Source organism: Callorhinus ursinus, unplaced genomic scaffold, assembly GCF_003265705.2.
Source record: "Callorhinus ursinus isolate GAN/ISIS: 27379988/994484 unplaced genomic scaffold, GSC_fseal_2.0 scaffold9, whole genome shotgun sequence".
NCBI lineage: Eukaryota > Metazoa > Chordata > Mammalia > Carnivora > Otariidae > Callorhinus > Callorhinus ursinus.
Genome location: NW_027397071.1, coordinates 7,907,524 through 7,927,053, shown reverse-complemented (window position 1 = coordinate 7,927,053; position 19,530 = coordinate 7,907,524). Strand labels below are relative to the sequence as shown.

General features: G+C 45.6%; 1 protein-coding gene across 6 annotated transcripts in view; it reads right to left on the bottom strand.

Moving 5' to 3' along the window:
* ADORA3 (adenosine A3 receptor) overlaps positions 1–15,511 on the bottom strand; it is a 75,810-nt gene extending 60,299 nt beyond the window's left edge. For 3 of the 6 annotated variants that reach the window (XR_012379321.1, XR_003208485.2, XM_073896148.1), the window contains exon 1: positions 650–715. The gene's annotated coding sequence lies outside the window, so the exon portion shown is untranslated. Of the gene's footprint in view, positions 1–649; positions 716–1,482; positions 1,503–3,641; positions 3,748–15,492 lie in introns of those variants that run through there. The other 3 variants (XM_073896152.1, XM_073896153.1, XM_073896151.1) reach the window with 3 other exon arrangements.
* Between the last annotated feature and the right edge of the window lie 4,019 nt (positions 15,512–19,530).

Below are 19,530 nucleotides of genomic sequence, written 5' to 3'. Positions count from 1 at the left end.
GCCAAGATTTAAACCCAGGACTGAATGACTCTGAAGTCTATGCTCTTAACAACAAGCAGCTTACAGTGTATCTGGGGAGATAACAAATTCACATATGAAACCGTTGGAAAACAGTATTTGTTGAAAGGCCAAATACATACAGCTCCTTAAGTCACAGATTATGGTGGTTCTTCAAGGCTAGATCAAATTTGCTTTTCTGAACCGTGAGGGACATTCAAGAGGAAAGGCTCTGAGTTTGATAACAAAATAAAAGTTTATGAGACCCCTGAGTTGTATACAATCAATAAACTCAATCATTGCATGTGTAGGGTGGACAGACAAGAGAACCCATGGGAAAATGCCCATGGTGCTAATAACTGGTATTTCTCAGAGATGTAAACAGCTTACAGAGCACTTTCGCAGATATCATGGCACATCATCTTCACAACAACCCTGGGAGATGCAAATTACCTCCATTGCACAAATGAGGACAAAGTGCTGAGTGAGTGGCCTATCCCACGTCACTGCGTCATGTTCCAGAGTGTTCTCTATGCAGACCGAGACCTAGATCTTTGCCTCCAGCCCTTACATTTTCTGCTTGGCCTCACTGCCACTCAGGACAGGGCAGCCCAACATCCAGTCTGAATGCTTTTCCCAGAAGCTTCCCTACCTGGTGTCTTTCTATGCTGTGCATCCTGCTGGATCCCTTCCATCAGTCCAACTGGTGGTCTCCTTTACCAACTGCCGTGGAAGTTTCCAACAACCACATTCCACCCATCTAACCCTTCTGCCTTTGGAGGATCAGGGGTCCCTCGGTTCTGGGGGCAGAGAATCAAACATACTCATGAAGCCTCAACCTCCTAAAACTGATGATTATCCTTTATCTCCTACAGCAACTTTGACACCCCATAAACCAAGGAAAAGCTGGTTGTTGCTAAAATTTCCAAGGGACCTTTTGAAACTTGAAGTGGGAGAAATACTGAAATTCCTGGAACTCTGCTTCTGAGTGCCTTGTTATCTTTTCTCTTTGCCTAAGTTCCCCCGTGATCGACAGTCTAACCTTCTTGCAGGCCATGAGTATTTATTGAGCTCCTATGGGATGCCAGGGACTGTTCTAGGTTCTGGAAATACATCACTGAGCAATATAGGAAAGTACATGCTCTCATGAAACTTGCACTCTAGTCAACAGCATGCCAGGTGGTGATGGGCACTGTCATGAACAGCAAAGTTCAGGGGTTAGGAAATGACTGGCAGAATGGGGCCTATTTTTGAAAGATGGCCAGAAAAAGCAGCTTCAATGAGGTGCTTGAATGCTCCAAGGTAGCAAGTGAAGTTCATTGGCTCTACGGGGGAAAGGCTGTCTGGGCTCAGGGACCATAGCACTGAGGGCCTGAGGTTAGCACATCTGCAGGGCCTCCAGGAATGGCAAAGAGCCGGGGTGATTGCAGTGGAGTGAACAAGGGGAGGGTGGTAGGAGGTGAGGCCCAAGAGCAGGTCACTGACCAGATTTTATAGAGCTTTGAAGGCCCAGAGAAGGTTGTGGCCGTTCAGGCGTCCGATCTCGTTCGAACAAACACACTGAGCAGCTATTTGAGGCCAGGGGTGCTGGGTGCTGAAAATACAAAGATGAATAAGACAAAGTCCCAACTGTCAAGAGGTGTAGAGTCTAAAGGAAAACAGAGACAAGTAAGCAGGCAACTCTATCACAGTGCAATAGGTACTATGATGGGGTTAAGCACAAAATCCTGTAGCAACATGGGGAGGGCACCCAGCGCAAGCTGGTCATGCCAGAGAAACTGACGTCCACATTGCACTAACACACTGGCCACTCACCACACGAGATTATGAAGGTCTTGAAGTGTGACCAGCATGACTGAGGAAATGGACTTTTAACTTTATTTAATTTAACTAATTTTCATGAACTTAAATGTAAAAACTGAAGCAATGTGAAATGTTTTCCCATTAAACACAACTCTACTGTGTTAACAGGACCACATTCTACATTTGCTGTTATGTCACATACGCTATTACCAGGCTGTAGTGTTCGCATACTTTCAATGTTTTAAAGATGTGGCTACTTGAAAATGTACAATTCAGTAAACATGTGGCTCATGTAGTATTTGTATTGGAGAGAACAAATCTAAACTGAAAGAGGGAGAGATGAGTCAGGGCAAAGCAGAAGCAGAAGCCTCCAGGCAGAGGGCTAATGTGTGCCAAAGCCCGGATGGTAGGGAGAGTTGGGCACCTTCAAGGAATTACGAGTAACTCATTGTGATGAGCCCTGAGATGCCAGCGAAAAGTGGGGGTGACAGGAAGGGAAGGTGAACAGCAGTCAGGTCCCAAGGGCTTGGGATACAGGACCACAGAATCTGGGCTTCATCTTGAGGGTCGCAGGGAGCTACTGAGGGATTTGGGCATGGGAGCTACACGACCAGCTTGGAACTGTGGAAAAGGTCCCTCTGGCTACCATGGGAGGGATGAATTGAAGGGGACAAGAACGGAAGGAGGAAGAGCAGTTAGTGCCAGTCGCAATAATCAGGCAGGAGACCCAGACAGTGACAGTAGAGGCAAAGACAGAAGTGGACTAATGTGGGACACTAATGAGAGGTCAGGCTGGCTAGCCTCTCAATTGAGCAAGCATGGGGAACAAATGACTACTGCCCTCAAAGCTGAGTGTCCAGGCAAATGACTGAGCCTCTCAAGGAACGCCAGGTGTGAACCATCTGGCGGTGCTGCCCCTCTCGACCACGATGATGAGTAATAGTTGGTGGGAAGAAAACTCTCTGGAATTGCACTCAGGGTGTCTGATTTTGCCTTTAATTAATATGATTTTTGGAAGTCCGTGTATTTCATGCTTCCAGCCACACAGTTCAAGTATTTTCATTTGATCAAAAGATGGCTGAGTGACAAGATTATATCTCTCAAAAATAGTCTTGGAAAGAGACCTGTATTGTGAGGTACGTCCCTCCCTTCCAGTGGCCAACAGGGAAGGGAAAAAATATTCAATATAGCAGAGAGCCAAACCTCACCTTAGCAACCCAGGGACACACCCAGGTTTTGGGGAGCCCAAAATTCATATAGATTTTCTTTTCTTTAAAGAAAAGAATACTCGGGCACCTGGGTGGCTCAGTTGTTTAAGCAACTGCCTTCGGCTCAGGTCATGATCCTGGAGTCCCGGGATCGAGTCCCGCATCGGGCTCCCTACTCAGCGGGGAGTCTGCTTCTCCCTCTGACTCTCCCCCTCTCATGTGCTCTCTCTATCACTCTCTCTCTCAATAAATAAAGAAAAATCTTAAAAAAAAAAGATTTAAAGAAAATACTCAATTGTGACTTCAAAACTGCCAGGTAGGTCCTCCTGCAACTGAGGGGCCCTGATGCTTAAGCTTCCTTAGCTCCATGGTATATCTGCCTCAGTATCAACAGCTTTCGGATGCCATTTTATTCACCCGTCAGACGTTTATCAAATAACTAATGTGTTATGGGCATTGAGTAGGGCACTGGGAATATAAACAGAATGAGACACAGGCCCTGCCCTCAAGAAATCTGCCCTTTGGTGGGGGAGAAAGTTAAACAAGTCATCAGAGCAGTGTATCAGGAACACAAGGATAGAAAGTCTATCCACTGGGTAGCATGGGTACAGAGAAAAGAGGCCCCTGACTCACCTGAGGGAAGGGTGGTCTGGGTTTCTTCCTGAGGGGTGAGATTTTGTGTTCCATGAAGCTGCAAAATTCGTCATCCAAAAGTAGAAGGGTCTCGAACGGCAAACTCAGTTCTTGCTAAAAGACTCATCACTGCCAAGATGAATGGTTTACTAAGAACTTGAGATCCTCCCCCCAGGATAAAATAATAACCCTGTTATGAACTAAACTGGGTCCTCCTGAAATTCATGTATGAAGCCCTAAGGCTCAATTGTGACTACACTTGGAGATAGGGCCTTTAAGGAGGTAATTAAGGTTTCATGAGGTCAAAAGGCATGGGGCCTTGATGTGCTAGGACTGATATTCTTATAAGGAAGAGACACTATCAAAAGGAAAAAAGAGAAATAAAGAAATTGTTTAAAAAAGAAAAAGAACAGCAAAAAAGTAAAAATTAAAAAAAAGAAAGATTAAAATTAATTAATTCATTTTAAAAGTTTTAAAAACAGAGATCCCAGATCCATGTCTCTCTCTGTCTCTCTCTGTCTCTTCCCCCACTACCTCGTTTCTTCTTTCTTTCCTTCCTTCCCTGGCAAGCCAGGAAGAGAGGCCTCATCAGAAACTGAATTTTCCTGTACCTTGTTCTTGGACATGTGGCCTCCATACCTGGGAGAAGATAAGTTTCTGGGGTTAAAGCCGCCCGGTCTGTGGTACTTTTGTGGCAGCCTGAGCAGAGAAGACAGACCTCTAGAGCCATGTGGTCAGTTTCTCACTACGCCAGGTCCCTGGACAAGAGAACCAGGAGGAGCTAGCCTTGCTATGCCTCCCTCCATATTCCCAGGGGAAATGCAAGAACTGTGGCTCGTGTCCCCTCACCCCCATGGGCTCTACTCCTTCTTCCTGACACCTTAACCCCTCTAGGGTTTTAGGATCATCCCCCAAGGGTCATGTTCATAGCTAGCAAATTATTCTCTGCTCACGGATTAAATGAGGTAGCCTAATATTGCCTAGTGTTACTTAGCAATAGGCCAGGTTGGCCGCTGTCTAGGGTATGGGACCCCAGGCAAATGAAGTTTTGACTCTGAACTGTAAAATGAGGGGTGGGCTAAGTCATCCCTAAGCTCCCAGATTTTAGGCTGTATTTTTCTAGGTTTCACTTCCAAGGGACTCTGTCACCTGAAATGTCTCCAGGTCCCACAGAAAGGAAGCATGCTCTAAGATAGGGAGGTACTTCTGGCCAAGAGGCAGTCTTCAAATCAGCCTTGGATGCAGAGGTGACAGTACTACCTACTCAAAAGTCTTGGAGTCCACTGCTTTTTGTCACTTTTGGAGCCATGAATGTATTTTGGGAGGTGGGAATTCTGAGGTCTCTCTGGAAGGTTCTGATTAATGAGAAATACTGGAGTCTTTTCCCAGTTAGAGAAGGAGCCTCTGTGATGTTCCTTCCACTTGGAAAAAAAAAATAAAAACCAAGAATAAAATGTCAGGGAGGAAACTTCTGAGTGCTGTGTCCTGAGCTTGTGATGTGGGGAAACGTCTTAATTTCCCAGAGGACACGCAAATGTTTGCCAACCTCACCTTCATTTTGGCACAGAGACCCAAATGCTCTATGAGCAAACAATGGCTAGCCCCCAGCTCTTGCACCATTGCAGTGTTGTGGCTGTTCAGTGCGGCAGGCTCTTTGGAGGCAGGCTGCAAAACCAAGGGCCATGTGGAGGGAGGAGCCATCTCTTGCCCCTTGCTCTTCTCTTCTACACCTATAGTCATGCACCTTAGAATATACATAAATTGAAACCCTATTGAAGTTAAAAGGGACTCCAAGGTCAAATGAAGACCCGATGAGTTACAGCAGTTTACTCATTGAGCACTTATCCAAATGGTTTTGAATTGCACATTTTTTCATGTGCACCTGAACCCCAAATTGATTGTGAACTTGAATGACCACCTACTACTTTTGTGTCTCCTTTGTGCTTTAGTATGTTCATTGCTGAGTAATATTTCCTGGCACCAAATCAAATGTGTGGGAGTTTTCCCATAATGCTCCATTTCTTCAGCACCATCCAACTGGGTGTCCATTGATTCAGTCCTGACACTCACTGCTGGAGTTAGCATCAGACCCCCTAGATTAAGGGTACAACTGCCTCCACTTCAGAAGCCAACCACAAATGGGGTGCTCAGGCTACCCACACTTGTGCTTAGTGAGCTACAAGTCCAGGGGTTCCCATACCACCCCCCCCAACCGGTTCCATAATTGGCTAGAACAACTCATAGAGTTCAGGAAAGCACTCTGCTTAGATACATCAGTTTATTATGAAAGATATGACTCAGGAACAGCCAAATGGAAGAGACACATATGGCAACGTATGAGGGAGTGGGGGTGGGGGTGAACTTCCTGCCCTCTCTGGGCACACCACCCTCCCAACACATCAGCGTGTTCACCAACCTGGAAGACCCTGGATCCTTGTCTCCAGCCCTGTTCTCTCCCTGGTGGTCAGGAAGTAGGGCATAAAATTTGGTGTTCCTGGGGACCAACCTTTACCCCAAAGCTACCTAGAGGTCCCACCATGCATAGACTCATTAGCGAAATCACAGGTATGGTCCAAAGGCGTTCTTTAGGAATAACAAAAGACATTCCTATCCCTCAGGAAATTCCAAAGGTTTTAGGAATCTGGGACAAAGACTAAACATATTTTTTATTATACCACAATTGCACTTAGTAGGCTCTTAGTTAAACACGTATCAATTAATTCCTTGACTAACGTGGAACACAAGGAACATAATTAGGGACTAAACATGGCTAAGGAATCCCCTTTCCCTGAAATCAGAAAGATAATAGGAGACCCTTGTTTTTGTGACAGTCCCAATTTTTTCTGCCAATCCCAATTCCATTTATAACCTTGAGTTTGGTGAGAGAATAGATAAAAATAGCATTCATTTTGGCGATTTTTTTGTTGTTATTTAGGAGTTTCCATAGATGTAACTAATTATGAGGCTCCCCGAACTACTCCTTACTCCCTGACGCCTTCAGTGAAGACTTGAGCACGAACAGAATGACAAAAAGCAGAGGCTGGAGTACCGAGCACTCAGCACCCCTGCAACGGAGAGGCCTGCGGGTGCCATTTTGCAGGAGCTTGCCAGATGCCACATCTAAATGAGCCGCAAAGAGACAGTGATCCAGAGAGGCACCAGCACCAGGGAAATAGCAGAGCAAGTCAGCAGGGCTGTGCTGAGGCAATCGATTATGCAGTAGGGTTTGGCTGCCTTTCAGAAGCTCCTTCCCCCACATTCCAAGGGCTCCCGCGTTTAGACAGGGCAGTGCTCCCCATTCTCCCCAAGAAGGCCGACTCAAGAGAGGGTGTCCTGGGCAACCGCAGCTCCCCACTGGTAGATTTTCACATGTGCTGTTAACCGAAACGTCAAGGAGGAGCAGCGGGATACTTGGAACTTGGGGATTCGTAAGTCCTCCGCTGAGGAATCTCAAGAAATTATTTTGTTAATTCACAGAGCTCCTGCTTACGTCGAGAATAGCCATGCTGAGATGTTCCCTGTATCCCCTGGGTCAGTCTCCATCAGAGGAGGCAGGAGGCTGCCCCAGATTATTTCTACTTCAGCAGTAGGGAGCCGCCCCGGGTGAAGCTGAAGCTTCATTGGCCCATCGGTCCTTCTTGATTTGGAAATTGGGTTCCATCATGTGATGTCTCCTCCTTCCTCATCCTCTGTCCCAGCAGGGCACAAGTCGGGGAATAGTAGGGTGACCAATGATAATGGTTTTCCCGAGACGGAAGAGGTTCCCAGGGAGGGACACAGGACTCTCAGTGCTGAAACCAGGGAACGTCCCAGTCCCGGGCAAACTAAGATGAGCTGGTCATCATAGGAAATGGCCAGGACTGACCTGAAACAATTATAGTCCCAGATAAGTGATGATGAGGCTAGATTCAGAGCCCAATTTTGTTTGGAAGGTTGCTGTATTATTCACTTGAATTTGATGACAAATAATGGTGTGAAGCTACACAAAAATGGATCTCTACGGTAGCAGAAGGGAGAAGTACATAAACTCTAGAATAGAAAATAATCCACAAAAATGTAGTTTATGAGACCAAAACCCATGATTTCTGTATCCTTATCACATACTACACTGCACGGCACATAGTAGATATCTAGTAAATATTTGCTAAACAAATGAGTAAACAAACTCATGAGTAAACAAACAATTTCCTTTCTGGATCTATCATTACTGTGTGACATCTATCAGTTAATGAACTGTTTAAGCCTCTGTTTCTTCATCGGTAAAATGGGGATGATAATAATTAGCCACTTTATAGTCATTATGATCTGAACTGTGTCCTGCCAAAACTTATACGAAGTCCTAAACCCTAGTACCTCAGACTCTAACCATATTTGGAGATAAGCCCTTTAAAGAGGTAATTAAGTTAAAATGAAGCCATCGGGGATGCCTGGGTGGCTCAGTAGGTTAAGCGTCTGCCTTCTGCTCGGGTCATGATCCCAGGGTCCTGGGATCAAGCCCCACATCAGGCTCCCTGCTCAGCAAGGGAGCCTGCTTCTCCCTCTGCCTGCCGCTCCCCCTGCTTGTGCTCTCTCTCTCTCTCTCACAAATAAATAAATAAAATCTCAAGAAAAAAAAAATGAAGCCATCAGGATGGACCCTAATCTAATCTGAATTCTAAGAAGAGGAAATTCGAACACACAGAGAGAGACACGGGACATGGGCACACACAGAGGAAAGACCACATGAAGACACCATAAATCTCTACAAGCCAAGGAGAGAAGTCTCAGAAGAAGCAAAATCTGCTGACCCCTACATCTTGGACTTCTAGCTTCCAGAACTGTGAGAAAATAAATTTCTGTTTTACCAGCCACCCAGTCTGTGGGACTTTGTTATGGCAGCCTGATCAAACTAATACGATCATAATTAAATGCAATAGCACATGTAGATCACCTAGCACATGAATGCTCAGTAAATATTTCTTGTTCTTATTGCTGTTTACTACTAATAAAAATATCTGTTGGGCGCCTGGGTGGCTCAGTCGGTTAAGCGACTGCCTTCGGCTCAGGTCATGATCCTGGAGTCCCGGGATCGAGTCCCACATCGGGCTCCCTGCTCGGCAGGGAGTCTGCTTCTCCCTCTGACCCTCTTCCCTCTCGTGCTATCTCTCATTCTCTCTCTCTCAAATAAATAAATAAAATCTTAAAAAACAAATCTGTGCAGGGCTCTGGAAAAGTATATAATAAGTGCAAAAATATTTAAAAAAGGATAAGTAGAGTTATTGTCCACGTAAGGGGATCTTGGGGGGACAGAGAAAACGGACCCGGTCCTGTATACTGACTGACCACCAAGCTGGGACCATGGGAGGGTCTGTGTCTGTAAGCAACACAGTAGCCCAGAGCTTCTCAAACCTTAAGGTGCACATGAATCACCTGAGATCTTGTCAAAATGCAGATTCTGATGGTGGGTCTGGGTGGGACCCGCGAATGTGCGTTTCTAACAAGCTCCAAGCTAATTCTCACGCTCCTGATCAGAGGACCCCACCAAACAACACTGAAGAAATACATTGCTTGGTCCCAAGGGGAGCTATAAACTATTCAGATGCACGAGACGCAAAACAAAATGTATCAAGTGGCTAGAAAACCCTCGCTCAACTGTATCCTGTATCTATATCTGATGCTTAGAATTCACAGTACCATTTAAGGAGATGTGTAATTCAGGGCCATAGGGGTAAGGTGCTCAAGCAGGGGATGTTATTTGGAGAATTCCCAGAGGGAGACAAGAAGGCACTTGATTCAGCAGGGGAAATGAAAGCCTTCTCTGTAGGAGAACCTCTCTGGGCTAAAGCAACCTTTACTAGTCCAAGGGAGGTTGTCTTCAGGTCTTTATTTCCCCCATCCAAATAAGGACAGAAGTGGCATTTTGCGTCTTCTTTGAAGGGGTGAGGAGAGGAAGGCGTGGGTGTGTTTATGGCACTGTTTGCTACCAACCAACTAATGTTTGGTTTCCTTATCTTTGGAGAGTATAATGGAAGCTGGTGCCGGCTTGGAGGGCACCTGATCTCAATCAGACACTACAGTCATTAACAAAGCGACCAGGAGGTAGGCTTCCCCATGGACCGGCAGCCAGAACTCTGGAAAGAGGGCGTGTGTAGGAGGGAGAGCAGACTAGGCTTGGGTGGCTAGGTAACCTGAGAGGAACCTCTCCGATAGATAGATGCCCATCAGGACCTGCTGGTCCCATTATGCCCCAAGCACTCCCTTCCAGGTAACTACCACACCCAGGGCAGATTCTCCTTGTCTCTGGAGTTCCACAGGTTTCCCTGGGGCAAGTAGATGTGGAGCCAGCAACTCAGGGAAGCTTGTGTTTTAGTGCTTTTCTAGAGTTGGCTGTGCGAAGGTGAGTTGAGGAGTAGCAGAAAACTCAGCCCGTGAAAATTTGGAGTGACCAGGTAACATCAGGGTGTGCTTCTGCAGGAATCCAGGTTTGCAGCAAGGTTAAGTGGTTGAGATCACCCCAATGGAAATTTCTCCCTGAAGAGATTTTGGAGGACTTCATTCAACCATAGGATCAAATACGTTACCGTGTTTAGATTAGGAGCTTGGATTTTGGAAGCTTACTAGCTGCTTGGTCAGGTCACTTGACCTCATTAAAGTCTCAATTTGTCCTAATTGCAACATAATGGTACATATTTCCAAGTAAATCATGCATTAAGTGAGAGATAAAGCATATACGGTGTTTAGCTGTTGTTATAATTTCTTCTTTGCTCACGACACTTGATGACGTTCATCTCCATGATACAATTGCCTCCCCTCATCCTAAAGTTCACTGCAGCACTTCTCAGATAAAACTGAAATGAGCTTCTCCTGTTTGCCAAATAAAAGACACAGTGCTTGCCCTTAAGGAATACACAGTCCCTTAGAAGGGGACAGATGAATCAAAAAAAGAAGTATAATCAAATATTTGAGCTGCCCTAACAAATGTCTAAAATGGGCAAAGAGTGACAAAGCAGAGCATGTTTACTTGTTTGGAAGAGCTAAGAAAGAGTTCGGGAGCTTCTGGGTTGATGAACACAAAATTTGGGGTGAGTGGTGCCTATGCATCTCTTCCATCGGGCTGCTAATAAACCAGTAGTCTACATTACTGGTTCTCTATCCTCTACAAGGGCCCTACCAGCCCCCAAAGTCTTGGCCGTGCATGAGGCCAGGCTCCAGTGGAAGCCAGACCCAGACCAACTGATCTGGGCCAAATAAATAATGTATGTTCACTGCATAAACCACCACAACCACACTGCGTCTGTGGATCCATTGTACTTTTTGTCATCAACCTGCACCGAAATCAAACTGGTCTGGCCTCTCGGGGACAAGCTCGTGCACCAGTATTTACTGTAGCCCTATGGATAGGAGGCTCTGAAGGCCAATCCTCTCTTTAACAATGGTAAAGGAAGGTATTGGAGTGTCCAACCGGCACATCAGAACTCCTAGAGAGGTTGATTGAGTGGAACTCAACAAGCATTCATTTGAACTACAATCACAGGCCAGAAGGCACAGAACCACTGTTAAAATTAAAAACTAGAAACAATCCCATCTAGCAGGCAAAATGATTCCAGTACACAGATAAAATAAAGCTAAGAAGGGTGCATGCTTTAAAAATAAATAAATAAAAACGTTCAGAGTGGATGTGTTTGAACTGCGCTTTGAGAAACAAGAATTGTCCAGGTGTCCCAGAGTGTGCGTCTGACTGTGGACTTGAATATGGAGATAGGATGGGAAGGAAGGGTGCAGGGCATGAGTCAGTCACCAAGCAGAGGGAGAATCCTATGCAGAGACAGGGAACAGCCTGGCTGGTTCAGGGATCTGGAAGAGGTTTGGAGTGGCCCGCGTGTGTCGTGTTGGGGGAGGTGGTAGATGATGAGATAAGGTTACATAACTAGATCAAGGCTAAATCACAGAGGACCTCGTAAGCCATGCTAAGAGGTTTGGACCCGACCATGAGGGCAACAAACAGCCAGTAGAGAGGAGTGGGTATGATCAGGTATGCCTGTAAGAGTGTTTAAGGAAGACTTTTTTCTTTAGTTGCAAAAATAATTTCAACGGGGAAAAAAATATTAGAGAACACAAGAAAAAAATCACCTATAATCTCACTATGCATACTCAACTCTTAACAATCTGGAGTGTGTCTTCTAGAAGAACATATCAGGAAAAGGGAACTAAGATGTACTGAGCACCTATGACACGCAAGGTGCTCTATGGAGGTTCTGTCATTTAATGTAATACTAAGTGTGATTGTTCCACGTGGGCAGCAGCCGGAAGGTTCTGGAAAGGGCCTGGGCGGGACAGGAACTGACTCAGCCTTGCATGACTGGGTCACCTAAGAGGAACATCTTTACAACAGGGCCCAGCATCTGCATCACCAGGGCCTAACGCTCACACTGTGCTCCACAGGGCAGATGAGATGGGGCATGGGAAGACAGGAAAAGAAGCAACTCTGGGATGAGGAGATGAAGATACCAAGTTCTCTTTGAGATCTTTATGAGACACACAAGTGGGTATATAGGTTTGGGACTCAGGAGAGAGAGCTGACCTGAAACTAAACACTTCGGAGTCAGTGTTCTATCTTAAAACGAAAGCCTTTTTTTTCTTTAAGATTTTATTTATTTGAGAGAGAGATAGTGAGAGAGAACATGGGGGGGGGGGGGGGGGGAGGAAGAAGCAGGCTCCGCGCTGAGCAGGGACCCCAACATGGTGCTCGATCCCAGGACCCTGAGATCATGACCTGAGCCGAAGGCAGATGCTTAACCGATTGAGACATCCAGAAATCCTTAAAAGGAAAGCCTTAAGAGAGAAGAGAGAAGACCAAGAACAGAGCCCTGGGGAATGACAGACCTTAAGAGGCAGAGCAAGGGAGACCCCACTAGGGTTTGTGACAAAGAGTCAAAAAAGAAGCAGGAAAGAAAGACCTGCTGAAATGTATGAGGGTCAGACATCAAAGAGGCCAAGCAAGATGAGAGCTGTGGAAAGAGAACACAGGGTTAGCCTTCCCTCAGCGGAAGCACGGCCAGAGCTGTTCATGAAGTGAGGTGAGGGGAGCTTGGGTGCAGCAGGTGGAAGATCACAGGCAAAGGGACAATGAAAGCAGGCTCTGCTTTTGGAGAGTTTGACTGTGAAAGGAAAGCGTTTGGGGCTGGATTCATTTGTTTTGTTTTGGGAGACTGGAGAAAATACATTTTTATGAGAAAAAGGTGCCAGGAGAGGCTGAATACAGAGCCAAGAGAGGGGGAATCAGCAAGAAAGCAGAGCTCTAGAGCAGTTCTTCTCAACCAAGGGCAGTCAGTGTCTGGAGACATCGTGGGTTGTCACATCTGGGTTGGGGGAGTTGTTAGCAGCTTGTAGTGGGTCGGGGCCGGGGATGCTTCTCAACACCCTCCGATGCACGGGGTGCCCCCCACTTGCCGCAACAAAGAATGATGGGCCCAATGTCGATAGTGTCAAAGAAACACTATTCTAAAGGAAAAGAAAACATATCAAGAACACAAGTGAGGGGCGCCTGGGTGGCTCAATCGGTTAAGCGTCTGCCTTCAGCTCAGGTCATGATCCCAGGGTCCTGAGATCGAGTCCCACATCGGGCTCTTCTGCTCAGCAGGAAGCCTGCTTCTCCCTCTCCCCCTGCTCATGCTGTCTCTCTCTCAAATAAATAAAATCTTAAAAAAAAACACACAAGTGATAGGATTAGCTGCCATCTGATACCATTAAATAAATACTGGTTGAATAAATAAATGAATTAAAACTCCATCTGGGAACCCTATAATTTAAGCATGTCATGAAGAATTTGAATACTATGTAGATGCTACAGACTGAGAGATAAGACACGGACATAATCTTAGTTTTTGAATAAAATGATGCTACCTGGAGAATTAAGGAATGCATGGCAAGTGGGCATGGCAGAAGGAAATTGATATTTATTGAGTGTCTACTGTATGCCAAGCACTGTCTATAGTTGTGTGAATTAATATTCACTACAGTCCAGTGAGCAAGGTATTAGCTCCATTAACTGTAGAGGAAAGAGACTCACAAAGGTAAAGTCAACTTGTCTAAGGTCACCCATCTAGTGAAAAAAATGGTACTAAGATTTAAACCCAGACACATCTTACTCTGAAGTCCGAGTTCTCTCCACTATGCTATGCTGTCTACCCGCTGTGACCAAAATGAGTGATGTCTTGGCCTTGAAGGATGAGCAAGAATTTGCCAAAGAGGGGAGAGGAGGGGAATAGAGCCATTCTAGGTATCATAGAGCACGTATAAAGGCCCTGTGGTGTGTAACAGTCTAGTTGGTGACGCTGTGTGCGAAACAAATGGGATGCGGCCAGGGCAGTGGGTGGGGGTGGGACCTGGCTAGCACAAGGGGTAGATGAGTAGTGTGGCCGTCATATAGCTAGGTCTTTTCTAGAAGTCAGCAGTTCTTAATTTTAGCCTTTCCTGAAGCTAGTCAGCCAACTAGAGCCACCTCATCCTCTGTTCCACATGGTTTGCCTTTTACCCAGTGTTAAAATTTCCATATTCCAGGCACAGAGGTATCTAAACATTGGTTTAGGGTTTAGTAAATCTTTTCCTCTTCTAGGACAGCAAACACGAGCTATGTAACTGACAACTCCCTTGACCGAGCGAGACACTCGTTTTACAAGGCAAGATGAGTTATGGATGAATTTGGGAATATTTAAGCACCTGTTAAACAGCAGTGGGCACACAATTGCCCAGAACATAAAACTGTCGGGGAGCAGCATTAGCTTGTTAACTGTAATGCCAGTTAAATGTCATCCTTTGCTCAGGCTTTTTAATAGTTTCTTAAAAAATAAAAATAAGGAGTACTCAGTTGTACTTCCTAAGGCATTTCCTGTTTACAGGGTGTGTATTCTGACAGCTATGTTAGAAAGTGTGACCTAAGGACTTTTGGATCAAACTGTCCTTTGAAGCTACTGGGTGCCAAGCGAGGGGATTACTCCCACCCAGGCCAGAGCTGGGTCTCCTGGCCCTGATCCTGGCTGTTCTGGGTTCCCAACTCCTACATCCCTATGGTCCCGTGATGACTACAGGGGGAGGAAGGGTGCATGGAGTTCTGGCATCCACTCTGCTTCCATGGAATGGATCATTTCATTGGAAAAGCAGGACAGAATGATTTTCACAAAGGATTTTGCAGAGATTCCTGTTCTTCTTGGTCACAGAACAGAGGTTGCCAGGCCCAGATCACTGCTGATTTTCTCCACTCTCCCCTCCAACCTACCCCCAACGTATTTCCCTGTTCTGGAAAAGTGCAAAAGGGCAGAACATGTTCCAGGCTGCTGGACATATGCCCAATTATTCTCTGGGACAAGGGATCCACCCCCGATGGTGATAAGGAAATGTACAGGCTTATTAAAAAAAAAAAATTCTTTTTAAATACAGTCAACTTAAACACAATTTAGCACTTTTAGGCCACTAATGCACTAATTAACGTTTCAGTATATTAAGAAATACCCAGCCAACCTGAAAGAGGTGACTATCATTTCACACAGAAAAAGATGAATGCAGAAAGATGTTCATCACAGCATTATCTACAATAACAAAATCTTAAAAACACACTAACTCTATAATCACCAAATTTTAAAAGTGTGATATATTCACAGTGAGATATTATGCAAATATTTGTACTTAAGAGAGTTAGTAACAGGGGCACCTGGTGGCTCAGTCAGTTAAGCGTCGGACTCTTGATCTCAGCTCAGATCTTGATCTCAGATCGTGAGTTCAAGCCCTGCATTGAGCTCCACTCTGGGTGTGGAGCCTTCTTAAAACAAAACAAAACAACAACAAAAAAAAATGAGTGTCATAAGAGAATGCTTACATAATACTGCTGAATAAGCAAAACAAGCTACGTGATTATATATACGACGGATACTTTAACTGTGAAGAGCATGTACAGACAAAGGATCGGCAAGCCCGGTGCTGTGCTTTGGATCCATTTCCATTGGTTCTTACAGCTGCTTTCCAAGAAGTCTTGAGCAGGGCAGGAGATATACTCACAGCTGTAGGCTTCTCAGCGTGGACTTCTCAGCCCTGCAAAATGAGCAAGCCTTTCTTTCATTGTCTCTGAAAAGTAGTCCAGTGTTGCATTCCTTAAAGTTGAAGTAGATATGGATGACCATCAGAATGTTACTTCAGAGTATCAAGTCCATGCATACCAACCTTCCAGTGTTTTAAAAGGGGACAAGAGATGGGTGAATTTTCTGGAGCTAATTCGGAAAAACTTGAAGCCACCATTAATGGATTAATCTGATCATGTTTTCTGAAGACATAACCAGCCATCAGCTGTTTAAAGTTCATAACTGGAGCTCCTGGATGGCTCAGTCGTTAAGCGTCTGCCTTCAGCTCAGGTGATGATCTCAAGGTCCCGGGATCAAGCCCCGCATCGGGCTCCCTGCTCAGCGTGGAGCCTGCCTCTCCCTCAGCCACTCCCCCTGCTTGTGTTCCCTCTATCGCTGTGTCTCTCTCTGTCAAATAAATAAATAAACTCTTAAAAAAAATAAAGTTCATAATTGTTTTATTGACAAAAAAAAGAAAGATAAGAAGGATGTATATAACAAGATACACCATGGATCAATTTTACTATCAGAAAAGGACAAACCTCTCTTATGTTGGAAACCCTTAGAGATAAAAGGAGCCTCAAAGAAGAGAGGAAAGAGGAATAAGGTCTCTCAGAGTGATTTTACATTCTTCTAATGACTTTAGAGCAATTTATTTATATTTAAAGATTTTATTTATTTGTTTGTCGGAGAGAGAGCACACAAGCAGGGGGATCGGCAGGCAGAGGGAGAAGCAGGATTCCCACTGAGCAAGGACCCCAATGCAGGATTCGATCCCAGGGTTCTGGGATCATGACCTGAGCCAAAGGCAGACGCTTAACCAAGGCGTTTCAGAGCAATTTATTTATAAATAGGAAATAATTTATAACTGACTAGTGTGGATAGTGAGCAGAATGCCATTACTTAGTAAGAGTAGAAACAGTAGCAGCTAGTATAACCAAAATTAAAAAAAAAAAAATTTGAGTCTTACTCAGTTAAGATACTGGACCTAAGAAGATGAGCTGCTCACCATAAAATTCTCACCACGAGAGTCTGCAGCTTTCCACTGCAAACTAGACAATGAAGTATCTTTCATCTTTATGTTCACACTCTGCTGTTAGTTGCTTACCCGCATTAGGAGCTGCGGACAGTAAGCAAAGAGATTGCCCCTATGGTAGCATGAGCCACCCCTCTCTAGTTACCCCACCACTGTTCTCGATTTAACCCTCCCTCTCAAGCTGGGACACCTGCTTTCCTTAACGATCCCAGCCGTGGGGAGGACTAACAGTGAAGCAACGTGGAGTCTTCGGTATTGAAAAAATATTAATCACATCAAATAATAGATTGCTGTCTATATCTATTTTTAAAACTACCTTGTGTGCCTTGAAAACTCATTGAGAGAAATAAAAAGGACCCTGAAAGTGTATGCTCTATGAAGCACTGAAACTATAAAGCCAGCATGGTTCATGATTAAGAAGGTGAAATAGATATCGATGGTGGGCATAAATCAGAAGCATGTTGTCAAAGATCAGTAGTTACTAAACCTATTTAGTGTCCTTCCAATAGGAAAAAAAAAAGCGATCGTAGGATTTTTAATGGAGGTCTGGGCCATTAAGCCATTATGTGATTTTTATCTTTTCTTGCTCCTTTCGCCAGAAGGCACAGCAATATCCTCTGCAGTAAATAAATTTCCTCTGCCTCCAACGTGCTGTGGGGTGCAATCCTGAGCCAGCCGCCTATCTCTTGGGACTCAGTTTCCTCATTTGGAAAGGAGGGAGTTGGTTCTTATGGGTCTGACATCTATGTTTCTCCAAAAGAAAATATTTAGAGAGTTTTAGGCCATGAATCATCATATATCATCCATTCTAAGCCACGTTTAATTGCAAGGCACACCATTATTTTATTTATCCCTAAGAGAGGGGAAAAAATCCTGCCAACTCAATTATGACACAATGACTTATCCATCACCCTGTGACCCAGGAATTAGTCACACCAGCCTCTCACAGTTTTAAAATATGGGACAATTCTCCTTGCCTTCAATTGCATTCCTCGGCTTTTCTTAGGCAATTACTTTGTGTATATAACAGTAACAAAACCTAATACAAATTTTTATTTGGGGGTGTTTCTTTTTTTGTGGGTCCCCTAAAACACTTGGTTCTTGGGGGTTTTTTTGCAAGTATATATGGAACTGTGGTGATTTCCTCAAAATAAATATCTGCTTCACTAATATCAGATTCATACACCACTATTTCCACGCCTTCTACAAGTGCAATAACTTTTCATTTCAATGCCAAATGATAGCGTAAGTGTTGCGATTTCAACAGCAACAGAGCTCAACGTGTTATTACGAACGGTGTACTTAACTCCACTGAAGTCATGACCACATGAAGAGATATGATAACGTCTGAGCCCGGGCAGAGCACAACTGCGTCGAGACTGCAGCCTGGCCGACCTCAGCGGAAACAAGCATCCCAACTGAGTTCAGAGACGTAAGACAATTGCGGGCTGGCGTGGGGCGCGCGTTCCAGAACTGCTGGGTGGCGATAGGCCTCGCTCCCCTCCAGCGCTGGGGGTCTGGTGCAGAGTGAACGTTCAGGAAGTACTTCCAGGTTGTGGAAGGACCGGAAGGGAAGGATAGGTGAAAGCGTGGATGCACAAAACAACGAGCAGCTAACTGGGAAGGCGGGGAGGGCAGCGGCCTGCCTTCTGTCAGGCTCTCCTGTCGGGTGGCAACCTAGCCTGTGGTCTTAGATCGCCAGAGCAGGCTGGAATCACGAGTCTCCCAGACTTCCATCGAGGATCTGGCATCCGGTCTGCCTTCCTTTTTCCCTTTGCCCCCACCTCTTACGCCTCTACCAAACAGTGAAACACCAGTGTCCACGTGGAAGACTCGTGTCCAGTGGTCTTCTTGTCCCCTGATTCCTCCAGGCCAGTGGCCTGGCCCTCTTCCCTGCAGCGCCCCCTCCCCCCCCCCCCCACCTCCCCACCCCCCACCCCCCCCACCCCGCCAGCCCCCTTCCTCCTGGCCCTTGTAATTCAACCACTCTGTAACATTCCAGCTTTGACCTCTGACAGTCCTGCTTTTTGGGTTTGGGCCCCCAGGTGGCTACAAGCCGTCTCCCAGGTTCACGTGCTCCAGGTGCAGGTGTCACTCAAGCTGTGCTGACCTGTTCTTTGGCCATTCTCAGCAGCCCTGCCACCCCTCCCCTGTTCCCTCCAACCCCCGACATCTCCACTTTCAGTAAAACCATCTTCCTTTCTACACAGCCAGGCAGTTGGAACCCCCTGGGCAACCTTCCCAGCACCTAAACACGGAAACCTCTGATTCCATCTTTCTCTCCTCCTCTGGTCCACGGTGACTTTTTCTCCAGGTCAAGGCTAATCCCTCCATCTGGCCTCTGCCTCCTCCTCAGGAAACTCTTGCTCTATTAATCATCCTCTCTACCTCCTTTATGCCGAGCTCACTCCACTTGATCTTTCCTGACAGCATATAAATATTTTCATCTCTACTCTCTTTAAAAACAGCCTCCACCCTTCCACAGCACACTCTCTTCTAGCAATAGCCCCATTCAGCCAAGTTTGTAAAGTCTGCCCATTCCCGTTTTCTCTGCTTTCGGCTCCCATTCACCTGAAAGGTCTACTGCAATCTGGCAAACATCCTCAGCGGGCCAAGAAAATTTTTCTTCAAGGTCACTAGTGACTTCCATGTGGCCTGTCAGCATCTCCCCTTATCTCCCTATAGCACTTAGAGCTGTAGAATCTCCCTCCTTGATATGGCTTCCCTTTTGGTTTCTGTGAGACCACTGTGACCTTTTTCACAC